Genomic DNA, 9162 nt, shown 5'->3' with positions numbered 1-9162 from the left:
TATGTGTTTTCATTTCAGAAGTTAATACAATCAAGATACTATAGGAATGCATTAGAAGTTTAAATTTTAAGTGTATGGACTCACACACTGATCTGCCAACCGATCTCTGCTTCATTCTATTGCTGTGACTGTTGCTCTATCTTGGCCTATTTATAATATGTTCAGTAGGTGGGTTTGATTTATTCTGATGAATATTCTCAACAGTGAGCTGAGGGCTGCACAAGCCAAGTGGGCCACACGTGGACAGACCATTGGCACGCTTTGGGAGGTATGTACCATCCGTGGACCCTGTCCGCAGGCAGGACACAGACTGGCTACTCTTTGGGGCACCGCGAGGAGGTGTAAGATGCCACTGCCTTGAGACTGTGCATTTTCCTCTACTTAAAATAAAGGAGCAGGCTTCAAAAATAAGTTACTAAACAAATTAACTTTGGGTTTATTATTTACATAAGAAGACTATTTTACTAAAAAACGAGTTCAGTGACCTTGCCATTTCTGAATTTACATGTATCTCAGCAAAAACGCAAATGGGGTTTCCTCTTACATATTGTGTTTCTCTTGGGTCTGTGACAATATGTTTGCATGCCATTCATGGCACGGCTGCGGGGAGGGCAGTGAGTGGATGGAGAGGGGGTTGGAGTTGAAGTTACACTGTGAGAGTGCCCACCTTGGTGCTTCTGACCATGAAGCCATGAACTTTCCCCTCACCCCATGTCGAACCACCAGCTCAGCTTCCCCAGCGGCCTTCATTGCTCCTTGCCTAACTGACCTTGCACATTTCATGTTATTGGGATTATGCTTGAAGCTCACCCAGGGCTCTTCCTTCCTTGACTGTGCTCTTTGTGTCTCTTTTTCTGTTTCCTCTTCTTTCTCCCATTACGTAGCTACATTTCCAAGTTGTGTTCTCTGTGTCTTTCCCATCTCTGCTTTTCCTTTGTCTTCACTCAGCCTTGGGCCCCCTCCTCCCTTTCACTTTTCACTGCCTCTCCCTGCCCCCTGCCTCTCTCCCTTGGTCATCTCATCCTCCCACAAGCCCAGCTGTCACCTGAGGCAGGTGCCACATGGTGGTCAAGGGCATAGACTCTGGAAACAGGCTGCCTGGGTCCATCTCCTTTCTGTCTCCCTTAGTTACCAGGGGGATGATCTTGGCACAAGTTGTTTTAACTTTCTTTGTCTCAGTATCTTCATCATTAAAATAGATATAAGAATGTGATCTAGCTCAAACAGTTAGGTGAGAATGAAACGAGTTATTACACATAAAGGTCTTAGGGATGTCTGGTCCTCAGTATGTGTGTGAGTATGTGTTCTCTGCTTTTACTGTCTTTATTTTCCTTTATCCTTTGAAATCTCCAGGCTCCTGAAAGCTTTTCTTCTTTAGGATTATTTATATTTGTGATATCAATCTATCTCGTAGTTGCCCAACTGAACCGTAGGGCTTACTAGTACATTCTTCTCTCTCCTTCAACCATCCAGAAGTTGTTAGGCATTTTAGATTTTCTAGTTATTATGTTTAATTTCTCTGCCCCCTCCCTTTCCCACAATCACTGCTTTGATTCCTCCGTGGACCCCTGAGAGAGCTTCCTACTTTGTGTTCTGCAACTGTTCGGTCCTCACCTCCTCTCTTTCCGGGCCTGTCTGGCATGAAGACAAGACTGGTTTCCCTGAAACTCAATGCCATCTTCAGCTGAAACCGCCACAGCGCTCTGCCACAAGCGCTCACACGCAGGCCACGGAATGGCGTCTGAATCCTTAGCCTAGTCATAGCGCCGTCAGCTGCCTCTGACTCATTGCTCCTCCCGTTGCGTTCTCAGGGGCTCCGTTTTGCAGCACCCTGTGCCAGTTACTGTTCCCTGAAATGGTTTAGCTTCCATTTGCTTCTGTGCTTCTGTTTAGTTACTTTCCTGTCCCCTCCCTGAACTATCCCTCACTCACCCTCCCTCCCTCACTCTCCTGTGCTGTCAAAACCCTGCCTGTCCTCTGGGACCAAGGAGAGTAGCAACCCACCCTCCTATTCCTTTGGATCATTGCAGTTGAAAGGGATTGCTCCCTGGGAGAACCAAGTCGCACCTCCTGGTTGTTCCTCTGAGGGCACTTCCTTATCGCAGACAAGAGATCCAAATGTTGTCCACTGAGAAGGATTGGGAATGTGAAGTTAGGTCTGGGATTTTAACCCAAGGTCTGGCATAATGAGCCTCCATTTTCTCATTTATAAAATGGTGATAAAATCAATATGTAAATCACAGACTTTTATGAGAATTAAATCAAATATATATATATATATATTTTAAAACTAGCCTTTTAAAAAGCTAGTTTCAATTAAAAACTAGTTGCCTTGCATTTTATTTTTAACATCTTTATATCTTCTACAACACCTCTCACAACGTTGGCTTTTCAGAATTGTGTGGAATAATTGCTTGTGGATGAATCCAGAGATTCAACTTGCAAAACATTCTTACCATGAGTCCTTTCTTTTCAAAAACTCATTTCTGCAATTAGTTGAGACCTACCTAGAATATGTGAAACATGAGAGAACAAGTTAAATATCTAACACTTTTTCAGCCTTGCCTTCTTGTGTAAGGAGAATGCCCTTTTAATGAATTATTTCCTTTTCTAAATTCATCAGCCAGTCACGGAAAATGCCTAGTTACCTCATGTAAATTAACAAAATAAGCTGAGAAATCATTTTTTATTGTCACATAGCAACAATTCTGGGCTCTTGACATTTTAAAGAGCAAACCATTAGTCACACCATCTTCACATGCAGTACACCATCCACAGGGCCTCTGAGTGAGTGAAAGCCCAAGAAGCCACCAAGGAGGGAATGTTGTAGAACAGATGGATTCAGAGGAGCCAGGCCGTGGACTTGCTCCTCCCCCCGTCTCCTGTAAGGGGATGGGAAGCTCAGCCAGGCAGGCAAGGCAAGGAGACACAACAAGCTTTGTCACGCTGAACATGAGCCCTCTCAACCTGAATCCCTGAGGAAATGGCTTAAGAAAATACTGGAGTGAGTAGTTTAAGATTTTGTTTTGTGCCATCAGGATAGGCAGAGGAAGAAAAGCTACATGTTGGCAAGTGTGCGTTTGGAACTGTGCAGTTCACACCACTTAAAAACCTGACATCTGGAGGCAGCCTAAGTGTCTTTCATCTTTATTAGAAACTAGAGGCCCATTGCACGAAGATTCACACAATAGGCCTTCCTTCCCCTGGCTGCTGGCACAGGTTTTCCTCTGGCACCCGACACCCAGGCCTTTGGTCCAGTCGCAGCAGAGAAGCCAAGCCTCTTCAGTCTTCAGTCATCTTCAGTCTTTGCTCCATGCCTGCATATGCAAATTAACCACCATCCTTGTTGGGTTAATTTTCATGCTCATCCGGATTGGCTGATGAGCATAGCAGAGTGACACCAATTTGTATGTTTCTCTTTTATTAGTGTAGATGAGTGCTCAGAAACTGGCATGAAGGGATGCTTGTGGCCGCCTCTTTCTTATATGGAAGTGCCTTTGAACCTGCAGACTGTGCCGTGGGAGCAGGCATCTGAGATGCCCAACCTGAGGCTGTCGGGCCTCTGGGCTACACTGGCTGGGAATTGGCCTGTGAACTGTGCTTTGGCTAGTCTCTGAGGGGCACGGGCTTCCCTCTCAGTAGCTCACAAACACTTGGCAAGCATATAGTGTGTGCCTATCACTTCACTTGGTGCTGGCGGGCTATAGGCAGTTGATGCAAGGTCACAGCACCAGCGAGCTGCTGCCACAGCCCAGTGGGGCCGTAGCTCTGCAACCATCCTTTATGCAGCAGGACGATAGGAGGCCCACACTCCAGGGGTCAGGTGGTGGGAAGGGCTTTGGAGGCTTTATGGTGGAGCTGATGCTGCAAAACATCCGGGGCCAGTGAAATCACAAATGTGCTTTTCCTGGATAGAAAGATGGGATGGGAAAGAGAGACAGAGAGAGGCTATCTGTGCTTAGCAGAAGCCTCAAAAAGTCCAAGTGCATGTGAAGTAACTTCCCGGGTAAGGACTTGCAGAGACTCCGCAGCAGGGTGAGGCAGAAAGATCTGTTTTTACCTGGTTTGTATAGCATTTGCCCTTTTCTCTAACTTATGTTTAAAAGCATCATTTAAAAGTCAAAATGCCCATTTTTCAATGTTTTCTCTCACTGACTATGGGCTGTCACTTGGCAGCCTAGCCCCCACCTCTTCATTCCTAGCTGACTTACTCCTGGCCCATGTCACCTGAGCTGCGTACCCTTTGCCTGTGGGTCAGGTGGGGATGAGGCTTGTGTGATGCCATTCTGTGCCCAGCAATGTTTGGCAATAATCCCCCAAGAGGTGACGTCCTCCAGCCTTGGGTCACAGGAAAACAAGCACGTCTGCCTTTGCTCTTCTCCCACACACATCTGACACACTCTACCTGCTGTGTGCAAGACCCTGTACTCAGAATGCTGGGCAATGGCATGAGGTATCAGATGTAGTCCATGCCCCAAAGATACTTATACATTGGAAAGAGAGTCAAGATATACACCAAGAAAATAGAACTAGCATTCAAAGCCATAAGGATTTGGGGTGCAGATGAGATTTTTCAACCACAATACTATGGACGTCTGTGCTGTAGGGCTGTCCTGTGCTTTGTGGAATGCTCATTGACCGCCCCCTTTCTCCACCCATTACATGCCGGTAGCGTTCTCCCAGTTTTAACAACCAGAATGTGTGTAGACATTGCCAAATGTCCCTGGGGTGAGGGCCAACCCTACCTCCCCCCCCTTCTTGAGAAGCACTAGTGCAAACCATAAGTACTTAAGATGTCAGAGGGGGATTCTGTGTGGCTTCTAATAGTGACAGGATCTCAGTGATGACTCAAAGGTGGGGAAGGTTTTGATAGGTACTAGGGAGTGGGTGGAGTCTTTCCAGGGGAGGGTAACCCGCCCACCTCCTCCATTTGTATAGCTCTGTGTAGAGTCATTAATTCAGCCCAATTACTTTAATTCTTTATTTTATTTCCTCTCTGCCTCCTCTCTTCCTGCCTGCCTTACTATCTACAGACTCCTTTTTTCCCACTGAACAGGGCTCAGGTGTGAGACAATACCTGCCCTTTCAAAACGCCAGAATAGCTGCCTTTGTGTCCAGTTCCTCTCGCATGATCCTGGTTTCATCTGACATCACCGGATGCTCCTGCGGAGCCGCAGATAACTCCCCAGCGATGCGGGCCGCCTTCCTCCTCTCGGCTTGGGTCTCCTGTGAAATGGCATTGTCTTCTTTCTTCCGTGGCTCCTTGTTGTCATTACATTCTGCTTCCTTCTGAAAGCACCGGGGGTGCAGCTCTCATTTCCCCCAAGTTTGCAGTGCATTTGAACCATATTTGGGAATCAGAAGAAGAATGGTACCTGGCAGTTTTTAAGGCGCAGGCGGAGAGAACAAGATTGATACAGAGAAGACTCCATAAACATATAAATACAAACCTTGGACATGGTATTAATTTCCCTTGAGTTTGTTTGGGAAATAGCTAAAGCAACCCGGATATCCTCTGAAGATTACATTTAAAGGGAATAGGGCCTGGTGAGGGGAGGCGAGGAGGCGGGGGCACGGAAACTTTGTGGATGGTGATTGTAGAGGAGGTCTGTTTCAAAGAGTTTAAGCACTGAATCGGTCACAGAGCTAGTTTATCTTAGTTCATTGATCATGTGGATGCTGAGCTGGCTCTGTCCTGTTCCTTTAAAAATCCCCAAATTATTTTGCAGACTGTGAATTCACTGGCAGGCAGCTGTGTGGGCAACTGGTGCCTAGTCTTTCTGGGCAAAGTGATGCACCTCCTGCTGACTGGCCAGGCTGCTGGAGAAGCCTGAATGTTTAGTTTTACTTTTTTTTAAGTTAACTTTATTGGGGTGGCATTGGTCAACATGAGCTTATAGGTTTCAAGGGTGGGTTTCTGTGTTGCTTGAATGTTTAGACATTGATGAAGTCCATTGGAAGGTTCCTTGAGAGTCCAGTTCAACTCAGACTCCCAGCCCAGGTCTCTCTCCTCAGGTATCTGTTTTAGACAAGTCACTTATAGCTCTCCGCTTAGAGCATCCCTGGAGCAGGTGGGCATTCTGATAAGCGATCTTTCAAACTCAGCACCAGGTGCGGCTCACTCTCCCATCCAGAGCTGACAGCGGCAGGTCATAAACTGGTTGGACCTTCAGACTGTAGGGAGCAGATGTGCAGGTTGTGAAGAGGAAGGAAAATGTTAAACATTAAACAGAGACAGCTCTGGGATGCTTGTGTGTGTGTGTGTGTGAGTGTGTGCATGTGGGGGTGCATGTGTGTGTGAGTGTATGTGTGTGTGTGAATGTGTGTGGGTGGGTGCGTGTGTGTGTGCGTGGGTGTGTGTGTGTAGGCAGTGGAGGCTGTCTCAGTAAGAGTGTTACATTCTCTTATGTGGGACTTAAAAGGCAAGAGTGCATATTTTTTCGTCACAGAACTGTAGACCCAGAGTTTTCAAAGACCTTTAAAATTAACCTAGTTTATGTGTGCATCTTAAACAGGCCCATTGTTAAAAATACTAAAGCCAAACACCTGTGTGTGTCAGTACTCAGATGTATCTGTGTTATCTCATTCATCCCTCACAGTCGGGAGGTAAAGACCATTCGTATCCATAGTTCACAGCTGCGGAACCGAAGCACAGAGACAGGGAGCAGTTGGCCCAGATCTCACAGCCAGAAGGCTTAGGCGTGGGTTTGAACTTGGGTAGTCTGGTCTGGAGTCCCTGATCCCTTTCTTATGCTAGTGTTTCTGCTCAACAGGGAATGAGTATGGACTAGTTTCTGCTGCGTGCAATGCGCAGGTGTCATATAATATCATCACCGTGTGTGTGTTAGTATGTGTGATGTCCTTCCTACAAATGCAGAAACTTACTCAGGCTCACACAGATGTAACGTAAGAGCTAGGATGAAAATTCCAGATTCTGTCTCCCAAACTTGTACCACCCTCTGTGCATACACACACACACACACACACACACACACACACACACACACACACAAGCTGCAGTTAGACAGACTGACGATGCTGTTGCTATGTGTTTGCATTGTGTGAACCCTGAAGAATAGAAGGGCTGGTCAGTTGCCCTTGAACTTAACTCATCGCTCTGCAGGTAATATACAAATAGAGATGTGAGACAGTTAGCAACAAAAGTGAAGTTCTGTTGTGCTAAAATGCCAGTCTCTAAAATATCGAGAAAAAAAATACCTCCAGGAAAGCTTACGAAGGAAGAGTTTTATGGAGACAATAATGATAGGAATTGTACTCCTGGACAGCCCCAGTTTTAAAACACTTGGGCTAATTGTGCTGATTTATTTGTCAGATCTCCCAACACAGTTATTAGTCCCTAAAACATGCTTTCATTACTAGTACTGCATACAGGCGTATGAGAAGGAGTGTTTTGAACCTGCGCTGCGGAGGCTGGAAGTGGTGCGTGACAGCTGTGCATCAGCAAGGACAAGGGCACGGTGTAGTTGTTGGGTAGTCAGGAGGGTCAGCTCAGAGTGGCATGTCTGGATGACTATTCGCAACATTTGTAAGTTTATTTTCCTCTGTAGGTGATGCTCAGTATCACTCAACTTGCCACTCGAGCCTGGAGTAGGTCGACAGCATGGCCCAGCCTGCTCCAAGATCACAGAAATAAATGGCACTGGAATCACTCTTTGTTTCCACATATGCCTGGTCCTTTAAGTGTTGAATTGGCGCCGTAGCCCCCTACATCTTTTTGTAGCTTTGTTAATCGTATGAGCAGATTCTGCAAAGAGCAATATATCTAAGTACAATTATTAATTGAATATGATCCAATCCCATCCCATCTTTACTAAGAAACCAAAGAAGGAAATTCAATTACTCTCACCCTTTCCATTTCTAAAGATCAAGTCCTCCCCTTGCACAGTTAAAATTATGAAAGATTATCTGCTTAGTAGAAGGTTACAGGAAAATTTGGATTCCTGTCAAATATTTCGTGTAATATCCCAGGATCGGGATTAATATAGCCTTTCGGCAGCTTGCTCCGAATGTCTGTCAATGCAATCTCTCTTTTGGAAGCTTTTGAATAAAAGGCATTCTATACCCTGGCATGATTCAAAGTGCTCAGCAGAGATGGTAGCAAGATGAAACAGTTTTAGGCCAAGTTATCATGCCTGCCGGTCATGAAAATGCAGACACCTCAGTTTCATTTCACAGCTTCGTGTTGGTGCTCTGACGCTTAGAGAAAATTTACTCTATTGAAGCCAGGTTTTTAAGTCTATGTGGATATTACAAACAGCAGTAAAAGCAAAAACCAAAATAAAATTTAATAAAATATAACATAATCATCATTGTTTGGAAGAATTGTTTCAAATACCCCTGGAGAATAACATTATTAATAATTACTGTGATTATTGCTATGAGAGTTAAGATTTATTGCATCTATCCTAAGTTTCAGACACTCTCAGTGCTTTATTTTCTCAGACCTATGTCTCTTTGACTCCAACGGCGTTGGCTATAAGCCTTGGACTGAAATCCCCATATTACACAGCTTTTCCCACCCTCCATGATGGGTCCGCTTTGCCAAGAAAGAAGTATCTCCTGTTATGCTTTATGCAAAGTTATCTACAAATCCGCATTGGGAATGAGAGTTATGTGTAAATAGCTGGGATTATTTTGTCCTCCCAAGCTTCATTTTGCAGTCTGATGGTATGGTGTGCTGCAAGTACAATCATAAAAGAGAGTATTTATGAAAAGCTTTCCACGTAGCTTCAATGAGTTCTGCCTCAAAGCCCTGTTTAAACAGAAACCCTAGTGTCCCCTGGCGTTCCAGCTAAAAAGGTAAATATTTGTAATAGACTCACTGAAGTCGTATTCCCAGCATTGGCAGGAGCGCTCATTTCTGTTCATGCCATGCTGCCAGGAGCTGGCACCCAACCGCACCTGTGGCTCACACCGAAATCTGAGTCTTGGGGTGGTGTTTTCTTTTCCACTCACGGGTTCTAGCGAGCACGCGAGGTGTGGACCGCAGTCTCTGCATTGCAGGAGGAGAAATAACACTGGCTCCATTAGCAACTCGAGTTACAAAGACCCCCAAGGGAGGAGTGGTACGGGCCTCTGCAGCCCTGCAGTCTAGGATGGGACACTCACAACGGATTTCTCAATGCAGGCAGATCCCTTCTT

General features: G+C 45.5%; 1 long non-coding RNA gene across 2 annotated transcripts in view; it reads left to right on the top strand.

Moving 5' to 3' along the window:
* The window catches only part of LOC107182775, a 256590-nt gene that overhangs the window by 121663 nt on the left and 125765 nt on the right, over positions 1 to 9162 (top strand). Inside the window, exon 3 of one of the 2 annotated variants that reach the window (XR_001513506.1) lies at positions 205 to 392. The exons of the other annotated variant lie outside the window; for it this stretch is intronic. This is a non-coding gene — a long non-coding RNA (uncharacterized LOC107182775). Of the gene's footprint in view, positions 1 to 204; positions 393 to 9162 lie in introns of those variants that run through there. 2 annotated transcript variants of the gene reach the window in all.

The sequence above is a fragment of the Myotis davidii genome, unplaced genomic scaffold (genome assembly GCF_000327345.1).
Source record: "Myotis davidii unplaced genomic scaffold, ASM32734v1 scaffold897, whole genome shotgun sequence".
Lineage (NCBI taxonomy): Eukaryota > Metazoa > Chordata > Mammalia > Chiroptera > Vespertilionidae > Myotis > Myotis davidii.
The sequence above is the reverse complement of the archived record's forward strand: the minus strand, read 5'-3'. Positions and strand labels throughout refer to the sequence as shown.